Source organism: Lontra canadensis, unplaced genomic scaffold (assembly GCF_010015895.1).
Source record: "Lontra canadensis isolate GAN:19392208 unplaced genomic scaffold, GSC_riverotter_1.0 scaffold7, whole genome shotgun sequence".
Lineage (NCBI taxonomy): Eukaryota > Metazoa > Chordata > Mammalia > Carnivora > Mustelidae > Lontra > Lontra canadensis.
In genome coordinates, this window is record NW_022631001.1 from 11,157,309 (window position 1) to 11,175,903 (window position 18,595).

General features: G+C 40.0%; 1 protein-coding gene across 3 annotated transcripts in view; it reads left to right on the forward strand.

Annotated features, from left to right (window-relative positions):
- The first annotated feature begins 1,971 nt into the window (after positions 1-1,971).
- GRM5 (glutamate metabotropic receptor 5) overlaps positions 1,972-18,595 on the forward strand; it is a 513,137-nt gene continuing 496,513 nt past the window's right edge. For 2 of the 3 annotated variants that reach the window (XM_032852842.1, XM_032852844.1), the window contains exon 1: positions 1,972-2,220. The gene's annotated coding sequence lies outside the window, so the exon portion shown is untranslated. Of the gene's footprint in view, positions 2,221-4,186; positions 4,374-18,595 lie in introns of those variants that run through there. The other variant, XM_032852843.1, reaches the window with a different exon arrangement.

Consider the following 18,595-nt stretch of genomic DNA (forward strand, 5'->3'; position numbering starts at 1 on the left):
TCAACCAGTATCTGTGAAGGTGGTTAGATGTGGTAGCATTCTTGGATACATATCAAAGGTAGAGCCAGTTTCTGACCAATTATCATCTGTGAGAGAAAGGAAGGAATCAAAGAAAATTCCAAGTTTTAAATTTAAAGTTATAAGTATAAATAACTTTTTCATTTCTTTACACTATTCTACATAAGATTTATAATATTTTGATTATTAATAGCACATCCTAAGGCAAAAGAAATACCTTTGAACATTTTACAATGAAAACTTATTTTGGGGACTTAAAACATTGTTTCTTTGCTCCTTTAAATTTTAATTTTACCTAATTCAGCACATTACCATTGTAAGGTAAAGCTATACTGTAAATTGTCATTGAGCAATTCAAGATTATATAATTGTGTTTTCCTTCTCTGCTGAAAATATCACTATTGTTCAACATGGGGAATGTCCTTTGCATTTTAACTTTCAGAAGTGGATATGTCTTGGTAAACTAGGTATTCTATTTATGGAGTGCTTTATCATTTCTGACATGCTGTGACATGTGTTATCTCATCCCATCCTCTCCACAACCATGGCAGATAGAAGGGCAGGAAATATGCATAGGAAATCGAAGAGTTTAAGTAACTAAGTAGCCACCATGAGAACCCCTTCTTACTTAGGTTTAGCTCACTCACTGATGTGCTTTGAGCTAGTTCCAGCTGAGGAGGAAGGATGGGAAACAGTGTGTCCTATGCTCACTCAAAGCTGAGTAGTCCAGGCCAGGATCAAATTTGTGACCTCCTTATCCTCAGTGCCCCAGACAAGTGGGCAAACAAATCATTTTGTACATCAAGCTGAAACACATCTCTGGAATCAGCTAGCCATTAGTTCCCCTTTATTTTCCTGGGTACTCTCACTATTTTTGTATTTTCTCATCCATACCATCTTTCTCATCTTTCTCATTCAGGAAGGTCAACTGCACCTTTGCTGGCCTGTCTACAAAGTACTAAAGCTTGCTTCCTGGATTGCAATAGAAGAATCTGAGAAATTAACAATGCCACCATCAGGGTGCACAAGAAAATGGGGAGAAGAAAGATGCCATTTTGAAGATCAACAAGGTGTGGTAGATAAGGTATCTTTTTCTGGTTGAATCCAAAGCAATCAGAGAACAACTTGTTTTGTTTTCAAGGGTCTCCTGGGAAATCTACATTGGTAATGTATTCATCAGGACCATCCGCTTCAACCTGAGTGTCCTCAGCTTTCAGTCTTTCACTCAACTGCTGCAAGCACCTGGCTCCTAGAATTCAGCTAGGGAAGTATAATGGGAATAGTAATAATCCTATTGCTGCAATGTCTTTCTTCTCTTTAAATTAAGCCATGCAATTAATTTATACCAATCTCTTTTTCAAGGGCGGAAATGAAGTCTGTTTTTGGAATTTAAAGATAACTTCAGCATTTTTTACAGTCTTGGTAGTTATGGGGGTGGTGGGGGAGGGAAAGGAAAGTCATTTGAGTAAGTAAAACATATTTAACTACTACGGAGAGAGAAATTTTAATGGATATAGAAAGAATCGTTTGTAAGAAGTGCAGACAAATGCGAAATGGCATTATTAATAAGTAATGCCATTAAAGAGACCGTTCTTTCTCAGCACTCACACCTCTGAATCATCTTGGGGTTCCCTGACTTCCTAGTTCCCTGTACCCTCCAGCAGTGACGCCCCTTCTCCTAATCGTTGTCAGGGGTTTAAGTGCCAGCGTCAGGATGAAGCTTATTATCTACCTGCTCCCCCAGCTTCTCTCTGAGTGACACACCACCCACGCCTCCACGCACAGCTCTTCTCCTTCCGCGGCTCCCAGAAGGAAGCTGAAGCGCTGCAGAGGGAGCCCGAGGCTACTCTCGCCTGCACCCCGAGACCACGAAGCTCCACGCTCCAGATTACCCACAGAGTCTGTGCCCTGCTCCGTCCAACGCCCACACCCGCACCCCGCCGCGCCGCACCGCGCGCTGCAGGAGTAGGAAGCGGCCCTGCGCTGCGCTTCCAGCTGCGTCTGCCCGAGCGCGGCACGTGCTCCCGGCGCTGGCGCGCGCGAGAGCGCCACCGCCACGGACCCCGGAGCCGCTCTGCCTCCTGCCGCCGCTGCCTCCGTCGCCGTCACTCGCGCTCCAGCTGCAGCCCAGGCCGGCACGCGAGCGCAGGAAGCCCGCGAGGAGCGGCTGGCTGGGGTCGCCAGGCTCAGGGCGCGCGCCAGGTAAGCACAGCGCGGTTTTCATTCTTTCAGCTTGAGAGTCCACCACGGCAGTAGAATACCGCCGGAGCCCCTCCCCCAGCACGGGGACGGGCAGCATTCAGGCGAGGGGCGGGAGCGCGGGCAAAGGCACCCAGGAGGGCAGCTGGTGGGCAGGTGGAGAATTGTGGAGCCAGGGACGCTGAGACGTCCTGCAAGTTTAGAAAAGTCACCCTGCAAGGACGTGTGCTATGTGAATCAGACACGAATTTCTAGTCAGAAGCCCAGACTACCGCGGCGTCGCTCCAGCGAGAGGTTTATGAAGATCATTTTGATTTTATTTGCATAAGTGAGGGACTTAAGTGGGCTCGTTTCCATAGAAAACGAACTAAAAAAAAAGCAGAGGAGAAAATAGAGATCTGAGCCAAAGGAGGCGTTTGGATTTCGGTCTCTCTTTCTCGCATACCGATACATGTGCACAAAAGGGTGCCTAACAAGGGAGAAGGGAGCTTATCGGTCTTTGAGACCATTAGGTGTTTGGGGGCTAGGAAGAGCATTCGCTAATGCTTTTCCCTGAAAAGAAGCAGCAGAAGAGAGACCTGGCGGGGTGTGAATGCCAATGTTCCATTTCTAAAATGACACTTGCATGACTGCACTACGGAGGAAGAGGTTTTCTAGAACAGGGGGCCATTTTTAAGGGGGTATACCTGTAACTCTGGACCTATAAGCTCAGGTTCAAGTACTCCCAGTGGGGGATAAGGAAACATCCCTACACTAGATTTCTTTATGGAACTTTGGAAAAGGATGGGGTCAGAGAGAGGAACGGGTGGGGGTTGGGGAGGAAAGGGAGTTGAGTATGAATGAATGGGGGTGGGGGAGGAGAAGGAGAGGAAGCCTGGAAGTCAGGCTTGGTATCAGTGTGTTCATTTAGTCCCACCCTGGGTAGTTCTGGATTTGGTCTCTAGGAAAATGTGTGACCTTGAAAAAGTCTCTTAACCTTTATGTACCCAGTTTCTCCATTTCCTTCATTTCTGCAAATCATAGAGATTCTTCTGTGTTTGAGGGCACAGAAGTTCTGTGGAGTAATGTCTTTCTGTGATCTATGGGTTTTTAGATCTGCATACAAGGAAGGAAGAGCACCCAGAAAATCCAGATAAATGAATCTTTAGGGCATTCTCCCTGAAAGTACCAAAGACATTTGCAAGCTCCTGGCTGTGCTGTTGGTGTAATGCAGGCTGAGAGGTCTGTGGAAATGGTTGAGAAGGACAAGCAGACACTTAGACTATAACCAAAGGAACCTAGAGTTCTGAGTGCTGTTTGGAGAGATTCAGATCCACAGAGCCTAAAGTCACTTGCTTTTTTAAGGTAACAAATAAAGAAGGAGGTTTGGTGGCAAGCTGTGAAGTTCTTTGAATCTGAGAGTTTAGGAAATAATCTGGAATTGATTCTAAACAAGGAAAATGAATGGCATCTTACTTGAAAGATTGGGCATTCCAGATGGCAGGAAGGTTTTAGAGTGCGATCTGAGAATGCTGTAATCTGGGCAGAGAGGTTAGGAGGGAGAGGAGAATGGATAGTGTTCCTGAGACAAGGTTTCTTAGACTCCTAGGAAGCAAGTGGCATCTGCCCATTGTCTTTGACACCTCTGCCACTTGTCCAAGGAGGGCACAGTATTTCTTCCCCCTTAATGCAAGCTCCTAGAACTCAGGGATCGGTATCCCAGATGCTGAGATATGAAGGTGCACATGGGAAAACTCAAGTCTTATGGGTGCCCCTGATTCCTCTTATCATGTGAGCATCTGGATTCGGAGCTGGTTCACCCATCCAGATTCGACCCAAAGTCTGTGTTCCTAAAGGAACTCACTGTGCCACTTGGTGGCACCAAAAAGTTGTGCTGAGAACTCTGTTCTCTATAAATACAAACTACCACCCCTCCCTCCTCCGCGAGCTCCCCTTCCCCCCCACCCCCCATTTCTCAGTAGCAGGGAGATTGCTGCACACGCCGCCCTCAGCTCTGCTGTTCTGTGCGCACTGAGCACAGGAGATGAGCTTAAGATCTTCTTAGTGAGGAGCCTGGGAATGGAGAGGCTGGCTCTGCCCCGCTGATCAGCACAGCCCAACTTTATGGGGGGCTAGCTAGACTGCGTCTCACTGCCCGCTGCGCGGCCAACAGGGGGGTAAGCTTGCTAAGGGTCTGTGTGTCCAAGTGTCCCTGCGCTCGGGAAGGATGTAAGAGCTATCAGCTTGCTGGGTACCTCACAGTTTGGTTTGGGAGTGGGAAGAGCGTGGAGCAGGTTGGTCAGACCTTGAGCTTAAAGTCTGCTCTGTTTGCTGATGGCCTTAGTTAAACCTGTTGGGAGAAAAATCAAGAGCAATGGGGTATAAAGGAGGGAATGGCTGCAAGGATTGAGAAATGGATCCTGCATGCCTTCGGATCCGAGTTCCCACTCCCTAAGGCCAGGTGCGCATGTTTAGAATGCAGATTATGCTGCCCCAACCACCCGAGGGCTCGGAATTGGGAGAAGCAAAGGTGGAGAGGGAAGGAAGGAGAATCGCTTCCCTGTAGATCGGTAAGATGCCGCGACCGTGGCTCCTGCTGCAGGAGGAGGGGGACAGCGGGTGGTGCTGAAATCACAGCTCTCACTCAGGCTAGCGTGCTTCTTTCTGAACCCCAGTCTGCGCCCTCTCGCTCTTTCCTCTCCTGTGGTTGCATCTTTCCCTTTGGAAACACAGCCTGCTATTTATTCGGGAGCGGCAGCATGAGTAGCATGCCGAGGAGGGAACCCAGGCTACAGTGACTTGGGGAAAGAACCCCAGTCAGGCCCGTGAGCTAACCGGTGACCGGAGCCTAACCCAGACTTGGGACCTCACGAAGGGAAATGAAGAGTCTGCCTGGAAGGCTCTTGGAACTGGTGCTGCAATTTCCAGTCGCCCTCATTTCCCTCCAGAGCAGGTGCTGCGGGGCAGGGAAATTGAAGAGAGGTTAACAAGCACTTGTGCTTATTTAGGCACAATCCTGGTGCTGCCTCAGCCGAATTGTAAGCTTGAGTAACCAGGCAGAGAGATTCTCCAACACTTTACTTCCCGCTAAGAAATTGACACAGGCCGTGGGAAGGCAGAATCTCCCTCCCACCTTTTGCTTCTTTCTCTGCATGTTGTTTTATTGTTCTAGGTCCCTTGAGACTCGGCCAGAGCTAATCTGTATTCTTAATGTTGGCTTCTGGCCATTGGAGACAGCCAAGTTAACATTGCCTTTTACTACGTTCAGCCTCTTCTCCCAGGGGGGTTAAGCCAAGGTTTTCTGTAGAATCCTCTTGGTTATACAACATTCTAGACACTCTTTTGAGTTTTGATGTGTTTAGGTATGCTACCTCTTGTTAGATGTGCTTTGTGCCCCTCATTACCACCATAGAGCACAAGGAATTTTCTCCTGTAATTTCTCTCGTGTATCTGTGAATTTCACATTTAAGAATCAATTGTGACTATTTCTGTCCTTTATAGATTTCAGTTTCTGTTTAAAAGGATGTTTAGTTTGGGACTTGAAAATACTGCTTCTTAAACTCATCAGGTTAGTGCACATCCTACAAAGGCTTCTCCAGGGGGGACCTTTTCAGCACGTCGGACAGATCCTTCAGGGTTTCTTAGAAGAATGTGGGTAGAATACTTTCCACCTAACTGCTTCTTATAAGAGAAAAGATTTCCCCTCGTCATTGACACTCTGCTTGACACAATGTATCATTTGGATATTTTCATTGCACCCCCTAGATCTCTGCCATCACATGGCAGTATTTTGGCTGTGGGCTGTACCCAAAGAGAAATCAAACTGCAGTATTGATTTTTTAAAGGACTTATTGAGATTATTTGGGAGAGGGTGTGATGTTTGAACAATCCAAATATGTACTTCTGTAGGGAGATACAGGCCTCTTCCATCACTTAGGAGTCCATGTGATGGACATGGTGACAAACACCAACGTGAAAACTTTGTCCAACCAGCACAAAATATATATCACGTTTGTGACTAAAGGATTTTAATACTTCTAATGTTCTCATTTTTGTTCAAAACACATTAAAGATTTATAGGAGTCTTACATTTTCTTTTATGGAATTTTAGAGCATTTTAGATTAAAAAACTAAATTAAATGTCAATAAAGCATAGGTGAAATTACAGATGGAAAATATGAGAGGACAGTAATCATGAAAAATATTGTACTTATTTGTATACCATTCTTCTCTCCGAGGCTTTCTGTCCTTATGGGATGAAGAAAGACATGCATCCAACTGTTCTTCCTTATCCTCTTTGCTCTGTTATTTTAATAGAGTATAAACTAACTTTATAAAATATTGAAGACTATCTTTTGATATCTGTTGGGATATGCTAAAGTTAATTGGTTTGTTTGGAGTTTGGATATGCTGAAGGTGTAGTAATACAAAGCAGGGACATCCTACAGTTTAGAAATGTTATTTTTAAAATTCAGAGAAATATTAATGCTAATCCCGAAGCATCATTTAGTCATTATTTTCGTTAATGAGTGGAGTTTAGGAGGACACAAGATAAAAACATCAAAAGAAATCTTTTTTAGTTCATGATGTGAAAAATAAAATTTGAATTTTGATTTTGAATTTTTGGCTATTTGTAAAAGGCAGTATCTTCTTGGTATTTCTTCATCTCAGTCAGTCAAAACGTAGTTGTAAAAAACATTATGCCATAAGCTTGCTTTCATTTCCTTTAAGTTCACAGAGGAAGAAAAAACATCTAGATTTTACCAGTTCTAGTTTTGTTTGAATTATATATCCAACTTTAGTCAGAAGGGTAACCAAACAGAAGTCTTTATTCAGGCTCATCCCTGCTCCAGCAACTACCCTTCCTTGAGCATGTTGGGTGACATGCCATGCCCTGGTGTTATTTAATCCTCATAACAATTATGCAAGGCAATATTTGTTCTTAATTCTCTGTTGTTAAAACCGAGTTGTTGTTTTCTTTCCATTGTCATATGACAAGGAAATGGGAAAAATGGGTAAATACACACATCTGATTGGTTTGGGAATCAAACTTACCCTCTTTCATCACATTAGGTAACTTTAATCTATGGTGTGCCAAAACATTATGGAATTGTTTCCTCGTGGTTTCCAGTGAGTTGTGGTATGTTTGGAAAGGCAGACACTCACACAAGATTGCCTGAGTTTGAATTCCATCTTTGTATGGGATTACTAGCTGTGTAACCAAGGGTGAGTTACTTAATATTGCTCTGCCTCTGTTTTCCTTATTTTTCAAATGGGGAGCAGGGGGTGAGTGGGCGCTTGGGTGGCTCTGTTGGTTAAATGTCAGACTCTTGAAGATAGCTCATGTCTTGATATCAGGGTCTTAAGCTCAGGCCCCACATTGGGCTCCATGCTGGGTATGGACTCTGCTTTTAAAAAAATGGGGAACAGGTTGTAACACTATAAGGTGCATTGAATAATTATGATGAATTAACTGTACAAATATAAGCAAAGTTCCAGACCACAATTAAAAGTGTAGAAATCATAGTTGTGACTATTAATCTCATCTAGGCCTTTGAATATCAAATGTTTCCTAGCTTTCCCTAGTTTCTGAATTTAATCTTCTCAGCAACCCTGTGGTTGGTACATATTGCTGTTTCAAATATTTTTTCTTATTTTAGTCAAACTAATTGGGAAATTTAAAGGAAAGACTTAGATGTGAAAAAATGTGTTTTATGTAGATATTATTCTGTTGGTCTTATAAAAATATCAGACCTATGAATAATTCCTTAATGATCGCTTTTCACAGTAACTCTGGCTATAGGCCATTATTCATAAACTTAATGCTCTTAAACATAAATGTTATGAGGAAAATTAAAAGATCATAATCATAATGGTGCTAGTGGGCACTGTAATAGTAATAATAATAATAATGTAGCCTATTTACATTCATAATATTTTACAAAAGAATAATTGAAAAATATTTCTTAAAAACCAATTTGCCTTAATACACAATAAGGTAGAACTCTTTAAAGACTGAGAAGAAAGGTAAATAATATAATAATTACCTTTTTAAAAATAAAAATTGGATTTTGAAAAACCAATGTATAATTACTATATAAAATTTTCTTTGTCTTGTTACAAAGTTAAAATGAACTTGATATTTCATATTAAAAATGGTCTTTGAAATGATAAAGTATATCACAGGATACTCTTCTCATTCATTTATATAGTAAATGACTTATGACCACTCAGAACCATGCAACCATGCTTATTTAATGGTAAGGTAATATCATCCTTCATTCTCAGGGTTTAATCTGTATTTCTCAAATTGCAATTGTAAGCTTTAAAACAATACAGTGTAGCCAGAAAAAAGTTACAAACTAAAGAAGGCATAAGCAAATCTATTCCAAACTACTGTTCTTAAATTATTAGGATGCTTCAGGAAAAAGTTTTCTGGGACTGACAAATCCAGATAATTTGTTCTTAGTTATATTCTTTTCTGATGCTTATGTAGATGTTGCCAGGATATAGATCAGCAGTTTTCAGCTGGAGGTGACTTTGACTTACAGGGGACATTTGACAGTGTCTGGGGACATTTTCATTTGTTACAACTAGAGGAGGTGTGTTTGCTGTTGGCATCTAGAGACCTCTACAAGGCACAGGACAGTAAACCTCCACAGTATGTCGCTAAGATTGGGGAACTGTGATCTAAATGATTCCAGGAAATAGAGTTGCCTCTATTTATTTAGTTGGCTTGTATGGCATCTAAATGTAGTTGGCTGGCATTACATAAACTTGTAATGGAAAGCAGAGTCTCCAGAATGTTTTGGAGTCAATGCATAAGGTTTAACCAGCTAACCTATTTGGTCTTTTGGGAGATATTATCATCTGATTATGTTGAGTGTGGGCTTTGGAGCCAGAGGGAGTTGGGTTCATGTCCTAACTTTGCCATTTATTATAGGTATAGGACTCCTGGCAAGATTCTTCACCTCAAAATCTCAGTTTCTAGAGATATTTAATGTAGGTAGTAATCACACCTACCTCACGGGTCATTTTGAGACTGATGTTAAATAATGCTTGTACATTATTTAGCACAAAGTAGTCACTCAATAAATATTAGCCATTGATAAGTAACTAGAGATCAAGTTAGAAATGCAAAAGCACATTTTCAAGTACCTGATGATAGGTAATATAATAGGCACAATAATGTTTTACAGTCTTTCGAGGTATGCCATAAATAACAAGAAAGCAGCTGAAGGCTGCAAAATGGGAAGACGCCTGGAATCCCTGCTTGATAATTAAATTGAAACTAGTTAACAGTAGATTACATCATTTTTATTGCTTTGCTGTAAAAGGCTGTTTCAGGTCTTCATGGACTACTAAACCAGTTGTTTAATGATTTACAATAATTTAGTGAGCTTTATTCTAATGCCAGCACCTTTTAATTAATGCAGAAAATAACAGATTTCACCTTTGTACAATGCTATTTTATGGCCCCTTTTCGGTTTAAGGGGTTTTCATTGAAAATATGGCATGTTTTTGGATCTGGGCTAAACAGAGAGGGTGCTGGGCTTCCTTGTTTACAAGGTCACAGATGTGTGCTTGAGATAGTTCCAACAATGGAGCTTTCCTAGACTATAAAGCTCTCGGTATCATACCTCAGAATCTCTCTCATCTATGGGATGCACTTGTTTTCAGGAAAATACATCAAAGGCATTCATGGCATATGCAATACTGACACCCTTGTCTCTTTGGGATGAGACTACTCCTCAGGCAGAAGGAATCAATTTAGTGTTGATGTCCCGAACTGTGTGATTTGCTTGTGTGGGGATTAAGTTATATAAGAGACATCTGTGCCAGAAAGATGGTCAGTGTTTGAGAAGATTGTTGAAAATAAAAGACAATGTGAGCTGTGAATCTGGTTACAGTGTAAGTTGCCATTTATGCAAATTCTACCCACCAACATTTTTTCTTCAGTTAGGATACAATAGAAGACTGTATGGTTACTGGAGGCAAAAATACTTTATGCATACCAAATATATGTCTACTCTTTTCTATAATGGGATAGTGATTAATTTTATTATGTTGTGAGCCAAGAGATATATTATTGAATAAAGCAAACTAGTGGTTCTAAAAATAAGACCCTAAGCCAATCTATTATATGTTACACTATTTATGTAAACTCCTATCATTTACTGTTTCTGATTGAATTAAGGCACTCCATATGTAAGGTTGTAGATCTATAACATTTTGAAACCTTTTTAAATCATTGTATTAATTCTTCCTCCATATCTGTAACAAGAACCTGATTTTTTCTTTTTTTTTCTTTTGCTAACAATCTATAACCTCTACTACATCAGTTATAACTTAAAGCAAATAATTTATTCTCTATTTAGTCTCTCTAATAGATTCTATTTCCTGATATATGAAATGGGATAATCAGATATGCTTGGCAGTAATTTTGTCATAGGTTGAAGTGAGATTAATAATGGGAAAAGGTTCTATAAATTGAAAAAATAATACAGTATTACTATTTCCCATCCTTTTTTTTCCCCCCTCTAAGACTCTTGTTAAGTAAATGAATATACCTCATCGTGAGATACCTAAGGAGGAATGGCCTCACCCATAAACTTGTACAGGAAGTTGATGTTACCTTCTAAATCTAAATTGATACCTACCTGAGCCTCAGATCTCCCATCTGTAAAATATGCATAAAGTTGTTCATCTTACAGTTTTTTATGACAAATGATATTTTTCACTTGAAACACTAAACATAGTGCCTAACATGTGGTGAGCTCTCTCTCTGTATTTTAATTATTATTATTGTTGTCTCCATCAACAAAATGAACCAATATGGAAATATATTTACAATATAGAGAGTAGAATAAAATATATTGATAGAGATTTCAAACTAACACTATTTGAATTTTAAAATATGATAAAAATATTTTATGCTTAGAAAATTATGGAAGAGCAGATACCAAGTTGTAGAATGTGATTAAACCTGGGTTTTGAGATGGGATTTTGCTGGGTTCTGGTCCCAGACCTGCCAAAAATCATTTAATCTTTGTGAGTCTCAATTAAATTGAATTATCTACAGGGCTTTCTCCACTTCTGTGAGGTTATTTTCCTTAATATGTTGAAAAGCCATGAACAACACTAAAGGTTTCTACCTGCTGGAAAGAAGCAGTCCCTGCTTCTTTTTTTGAGGACCTCTGTTGTCTGAACCCATTGGATGGAGGAAGTTTTATTATCTACTTTTCAATTTCCCAGGGTGGGACAAGGGATAGTATCTTGGAACCTCAATCAGATAGTTGACCAGAAAACCCAGTGGAAGCAATTCACTATATTTATTTGTTCATTTAGCAGAATTTATTGAATGTTTATTTTGTGCAAAGATTATACCAGGTGCTGTATATAGTATCAATTTAACCTTTAAGGGTCCAAATTCTGTTGGATGATGAAACGTGTAGAAATAGCTATAATATTAGCTTAGTAATAAACACAAAGTATCAATAAAAATGTGACGTGAATTCAGGGGATAGAGCAATACGACAAGGTGAAGGATCTGGGACGATTTTATAAAAGGGCTATTTTAAAATATTATCTCATTCAGTCCTCATTAAAACTCCTTAGTGTAATACTATTGTCATTCCACTTAGGCTCAGAGAGGCTAAGTGACCAAGGGCACATAGCCAACACCTGGCAGTATTAGGATTCAAACCCAGGTCCACTCGATTCCAGCCCATGCTCTTTAAAAACTCTGCCTTAAAGGCTACTCAGGCAAGAGCAGGTAAGGGATCAGAAGGAGCATGAATAAGACCATTGGATAAAGCAGTATATACCTGAAGGGGACACAAATTTGCTTGACTAGTTTACTCCCCAGGAAGGGCAGATTCAAGAGAGATAAGGGCCACAGGGGGCACTGGGGCAGAAATTTAGATGTCAGGCCCCTCAGTCCCACACTTCAAGTAATATCACAAATAATATCTTTTCGTAGCAAATGTAGAAATTTGGAAAACAGATAAAGGCAAAGAAAAAATGAAAAGTTACATGTATTCCCACCACTCAGCACCCTTCTAGTCCACTATGTATGTTTCCAGACCTCGTGCATACATACACACCTAGTATTTTATATTTATATCATATTTATATTTTAAATAGTACCAAATTTTTTTCCAGTCTCCTTTGCTGGTTTCTCCTTATCTCTAGGAACTTAATCATTGGAATTCCCTGGGACTCAGTCTTAGAACTAGTTTCCTTTCTATCTGCACTTCCTAGGTGATTTCCTTTAGCTTCATGGTTTGTAAAAAATGCTTATCTGTATAGTGATGCCTCCCCCATTTATATCTCCTACACAGACCTCTCTCAGAACCTAAGCCTCTTATGACCAGCTGCTTATTTAATGTCTCTTCTTGAATTTCTAACATATATCTAAAAATTGACACATCAAAACTAGTTTCTATTAAGTCCACCCAAATCTGCTCTTCCATGGCTTCCTCCACCTCAGTTAACATGGTACCATCTTTCATTTGCTCATGCCAAAAACCTGAGTGTCTTCGTTGAACCTTATCTTTCCTTCACATCCCAAGTCCCATCTGACAGCACACTCTTCCACTCTCTCTTCCACTCGTTCTCTCCACTGAGAAGGCCACGTCTCCCTGATCCAAGCCACTGTCATCTCTCCGACTGGGATTCTTGCAGTAATTTCCTGACTGCCTCTTCAGTTCTGCCTTTGTGCCCTAATTCTTGTTACAAAATGTTGGTCTTTGTGTGTCTGTCTTCTATCGAAAACTCTTCTGGAAAATCACTCTCACATGATATTAAAGCCCAGCCTATTAAAGTCCAGAAAGAATCCACATGATCGTACTGTCTCTTGACCTGACTTTCTCTCTCCTTAGTTTTACTGCACTGGAGTCATATTGGTTCCTTGTTGTTCCTCAACATACAAAGCAGAAGTCTGCCCCAGAGGCTTTGCATTTGATTTTGGCCTTACTTAAAATGTTCTTTCGCTAGATATTTGCACAACTCATTCTCTTCTTTTAGGTCTTTACCCAGATTTTACTTTTTTTTTTTTTTAAGATTTATTTATTTGAAAGAGAGAGAAAGAGAGAGAGCATGAGAGGGGGAAGGGTCAGAGGGAGAAGCAGACTCCCCGCTGAGCAAGGAGCCAGATTTGGCCCCATGGTCCCAGGGACTCCAGGATCATGACCTGAGCCAAAGGTAGTTGCTTAACCAACTAAGACACCCAGGTGCCCCCAGATTTTACTTTTTTTTTTTTTAAGATTTTATTTATTTATTTGACAGACAGAGATCACAAGCAGGCAGAGAGAGAGAGAGAGGAGGAAGCCAACTCCCTGCTGAGCAGAGAGCCCGATGTGGGGCTCGATCCCGGGAGCCTGGGATCATGACCTGAGCCGAAGGCAGAGGCTTTAACCCACTGAGCCAATCAGGTGCCCCAGATTTTACTTTTAATGTGTATACTTCTTTAGTTACATTATTAAAATTTTCCAACAGCTCTGACTCTTTCTATCTTCCTTCTTGCTCTATTCTTCTTTTTAACCCTTATTATGTGTACATACAATATTTTACCTCCTTATGTTGTTTATTGTCTGACAACCCCCCCTTTCGAGTCTAAGCTTTGGAAGGGCATGGATGTCTGCTTTGTCCATAACTGAAGCCTCAGGACCTAGAAGAGTGCTTGTTACATAGTAGTTACTTGATAATCACATATTCGACAAATGGGTGGTGGTGCTAGAGCTAGTGTATACCTGATTGGTCTATCTGGAATTTATATTCCATTAATTTGTTGTATTTTGGGAGCACATGTGATCTCTTGTTTAACCTTATAATAAGCTAAGTTGTGGCATGATTCTGTCAAGTTTCCAAGTCACAATGTATTTCAGAATGTACTTTCCAGGTATGTGAGCTTCATAGCTGATGTCGATAAAGTACAGCCGTTGTGTGCATCCACAGCAGGTGGTCATTGCTTTTTTTTTTTTTTTTTTTTAACAGTCATTGCTTTATAATCCAGCAGGCCATAATCTAGTGGGGGCTGCCAGGGCAATATAAACACGTTTGTACTGGACAGTCATACACACTTCTACATTCTAAGCACTGAATCATTTCTTTTCCTGGAATGTTCTTCACCCTCTAGTTTTAAAGGAACCTCCTGTAGGATTCTATATCCCTGGGATGTTTAAACTATGTTTGGGTGATCCTTCTCATCTTTTTATGACCTTGGGAAATACCTTTCTTGAAGGAAGGGGCAGTAAGGCAGCAAGGGATAATGAAAAGTTATATGATGGAGGGGCGCCTGGATGGCTCAGTTGTTGAGTGTCTGCCTTCGGCTCAGGTCATGATCCCAGGGTACTGGGTTTGAGCCCTGTATCGGGCTCCCTGCTTAATGGGAAGCCTGCTTCTCCTTCTCCCATTCCCTCTGCTTGTGTTCCCACTCTGGCTGTGTTTCTCTCTGTCAAATAAATAAAATCTTAAAGAAAAAAGAAAAAAAGAAAAGTGTATGTGATGTAACCATTAAGCATAGACAAATTCTAGGTCCGTCACTTTCTAAGGTATCGGCTACTTTATTTATTTATTTATTTATTTATTTAAGTATAATTGACACACAATGTTGCATTCGTTTCAGGTGACGATACAGTGATTAGACACCTTTATATGTTATGAGCAACTAGGCAATTTATAACTTATAAAAACCCATTACCATCATTTGTAAAATGGAGATAATAAAATAATACATCTCAAGGTTGTTATAAGGATTATTGCCACACACATGCCACACACAGACACATCCACACACAGATAGTCAATGCACATAGAAAATAATATCTTTGGGAGAACAGGATGTGTTTTATTATTTGCAATATGAAAGCCCTTTGTGTGTCTGTAAATATAAATTGCCCAGGACATTCTCCTCTGGCTCCTCTTCCATTGCATGTTCTTATGTTCTCTCCCTATTTTATGACTTGACTTTGTTCTGTTAATGGGCTTTTCCACAATCTGGCCCGTATGTGGGGCTGACTTCCCATCCCCACCTTTTCTTTACTTATGCTTGCTGTTCAAGTGATTATATTCACTGCAAAGGTTTTATGTATTGGTGACCCTCAGTTGATATATCTAACTGGAAACACACATCTTGATCCAGCCTTATAGACCCACCCTCCTGTTTGGCACCTGCACCTAGGTGCTTTAAAGTTACCTCACATGTGGGGCACCTGGGTGGCTCAGTGGGTTAAGCCTCTGCCTTTGGCTGCAGTCATGATCTCAGGGTCCTAAGATCAAGCCCTGCATCGGGCTCTCTGCTCAGCAGGGGACCTGCTTCCCCCTCCCCTCTCTGCCTGTCACCTGCCTGCTTGTGATCCCTCTCTCTCTGCCAAATAAATAAATAAAATCTTTAACAATAAAATAAAATAAGATTATCTCACATTTAACATGTTCAAGAGAAAATTATTCAGGTTTTCTCTGCCTTCACCTGTTGCTGTACCAGTCTATCCCATATCTTTAAGTGGTAAAATACACTCATTTTTAGACTCTAAACTTAAGAGTAGACCCTAATTTTTCTCTACCTTATAACCCACACCCTGTCTATCACAAGTCCAGTTGATTCTACCTGCAAAATATGTCTGATGATGTCCATTTCTTTCTGTATCTGCTGTCGCCAATAGTAGCCAAGCCACTGTAATTCCCTACTTAGATTATTTATGTCTGCTAATCAGATTTCTTCTGCCCATTATCCAGAACAATGAGCAGCTAGAACAATCTTTTGTAAGATTGAATTCTGACTCTGAAAAACAATCTGAGGGTTTTGAAGGGGCGGGGGGTGGGAGGTTGGGGGAACCAGGTGGTGGGTATTGGAGAGGGCACGGATTGCATGGAGCACTGGGTGTGGTGCAAAAACTTCTTTGTTACATGTTATGCTGAAAATAAATTTAAAAATTTTTAAAAATATATTTAAAAAAAAAGATTGAATTCTGCCAGTCATTTGTTTATAACTCCTCAGTGGTTTTCTGTTGCACTTAACATCCAACTTCCTTTTAAGCATCTACCTGACCCTACATGGTCTGGCCCTTTCTAATTTTTGCACCTCATCTTGTACCACGATTGCTCTCATTCTTTATGCTCCAGCCACATTTGTTCACATGACTGCCTTCTTTATTTTATTGTTCTTTGCATTTCCCAGGCTCTAGCTAAAGTCATCTTTTAGAGTACTGATCTGTGAGCCCTGTAGGAAGCAAATATCACCTATTCTCTCTTGAATACTTAATTTCCAGGACAGAGTCATAGCATAGACATGCCATAAATATTTGTTAAATGAGTTAATGAACAAGTGCCTGGCATATGATGGGTGTTCAATGAAAGATAATGATGGCAATTATCAGTGTGCATCATTGCACTTCTTTGGTACATTAGTCTTTCCCACTCAATAGTTAGTAGATGTTTTTTGAATGAGTAAAAAAATTAATTTAGCTTATAACTGAAAGACAATATTTTAGTGTTTTGTGTGTGTGTGTGTCCATGTGTTTGTGTGTGTATTGAGTATGTCTCAATATATACAGAGCTTGCCTAAAATAATTCTAATACAAAATTCATGAGAATGTTTTAGTTTCACCATTTTGATAGGCCACTTCTAGTCTCACTTATCACTTTGATGGTTTTATGTAATAAAAATGAGTCCTGTTTTGTTATTGAGTTTTCTCACTAATGTTCTGGATTTAATAAGACACTGTGATTTCTTTATATATGGATATGCTCATATGCTTATGAGATATGAGATATGGTTATGAGATATCCTCATAAGCAGTAGAATTCACATGTTAATAAGAACAAGCATTGGTCTCTAGGTCTTTGGTCTAAGCAAGTGAAGGGAAAGCTTGAGAATATTCAAATAATTTCTCAAATGAGAAAATTAATATCAGTCTTTGCTCCCTTCTCCTTGTCTACAATGCCAACTTCCATACCAAAACTGATTTTTGCCCTAAATATTGTTAAACATCTAGTTATCCTGGAACATCTGGTTATTTGATAAGGTTTTTTATTTTAATGTTTGGCCCTATGCAAGGCAGCCTTTCTCTGTTGCCATAGGAGACAGTAGAAGGCAGTGGTAGAAATGGTGGGATGCGGGGAATGAGGAGAACTGTGATTCAGGTCATCTTCACTTGGTGTCTGGACTAGAATTTTTGCAGACCTGATGGGTTTTGAAAACCATTAGTATTCTTGGGGAAGCATCATGCTTGTATAAATTCCTGAAGAAGCATCACCTGTCTTTGAAAGGTGTTGTTTAGGAAGTTAGTCACTTGAAAACAATTTGAGATCCTTTGCTGGCAGAGAGGATAACATAACAAATAAGTCTCTTATACAATACTTTCAATAACCCAAATCACTAATTTGTCAGTTCCCTTTTACAAACTCTGCTAGAATTGGCTGTAGGCAATTTGGGACAAATTTCCTTCTTCCCGGGAGTTTAAACTGAAATAGATGACTACATTCAAAGAGGTGCTAAGTTTCTACTTGGAAGGATAGTTCTAAATATGCATCCTTCTAGCCGTTGGAGTCTTTGTGATATGGATTTTTTTTTTTTTTTCTGGATCGGAGATAGAGGACTGATTACTGTGAATTTTATTACAAGACTCTGTAATTACTCTGAAGACTCTGGAGGACTGAGTGGGTTGCCAGAGAATTTTCTGTCTTCACCACCTAGCTACAGAATGCCCTTAGAAATGTAATAACAGGAAAGGTCATGTCCTGAATATATATATAGTCCTATTCAATATACAAAATAACTGCATAGTTGATATCTTATCTTGTTTCCCTAACAGTAGCCTAGTACATATGATGGGACTTTTCAGATGAGGAAATTCTGGTACTAAGAGGTTGAACAATTTATTAATAATTCTTAATAGCAGAACTGCAACTTGAACTGAATATTATTTTTGCCCCAAACCAGTGCCCACTTCCCTTTGTCTTTCTACCTAGTTTGGGAACATTTCACTCTGCAATACCCCAACCCTCTTCTTTTTTTTCCCTACAGTTCATTTAGCTTGGAAATACCTACTGACTTTGTTCTATATTATATGGAAACTAGACACAATACTTACTTATTGGGAAGATTATTCAGCTTGCCTTACCTTGCAGTTGAAGAGGGATTATGTAGCTTTTGTTAGAAAGTCACTTTTTTGTGTGTGATTGCATAATTAATACTGAATACATCCTAATACTGAAAATTTGGAAAGAAATAAAAAGTATTTCTAAAACAAAAACTGTCATCACCCAGAGATAACTAATGGTTGTTATTTTGGGTTGCATGCTTCCTGAAGTTTTCTGTTCATGCCATTGTTTTGTTTTTAGGATGCTCTCTCTCATCTCCATGTAAGAATATCATTTGGCCTGCCACACATAGATT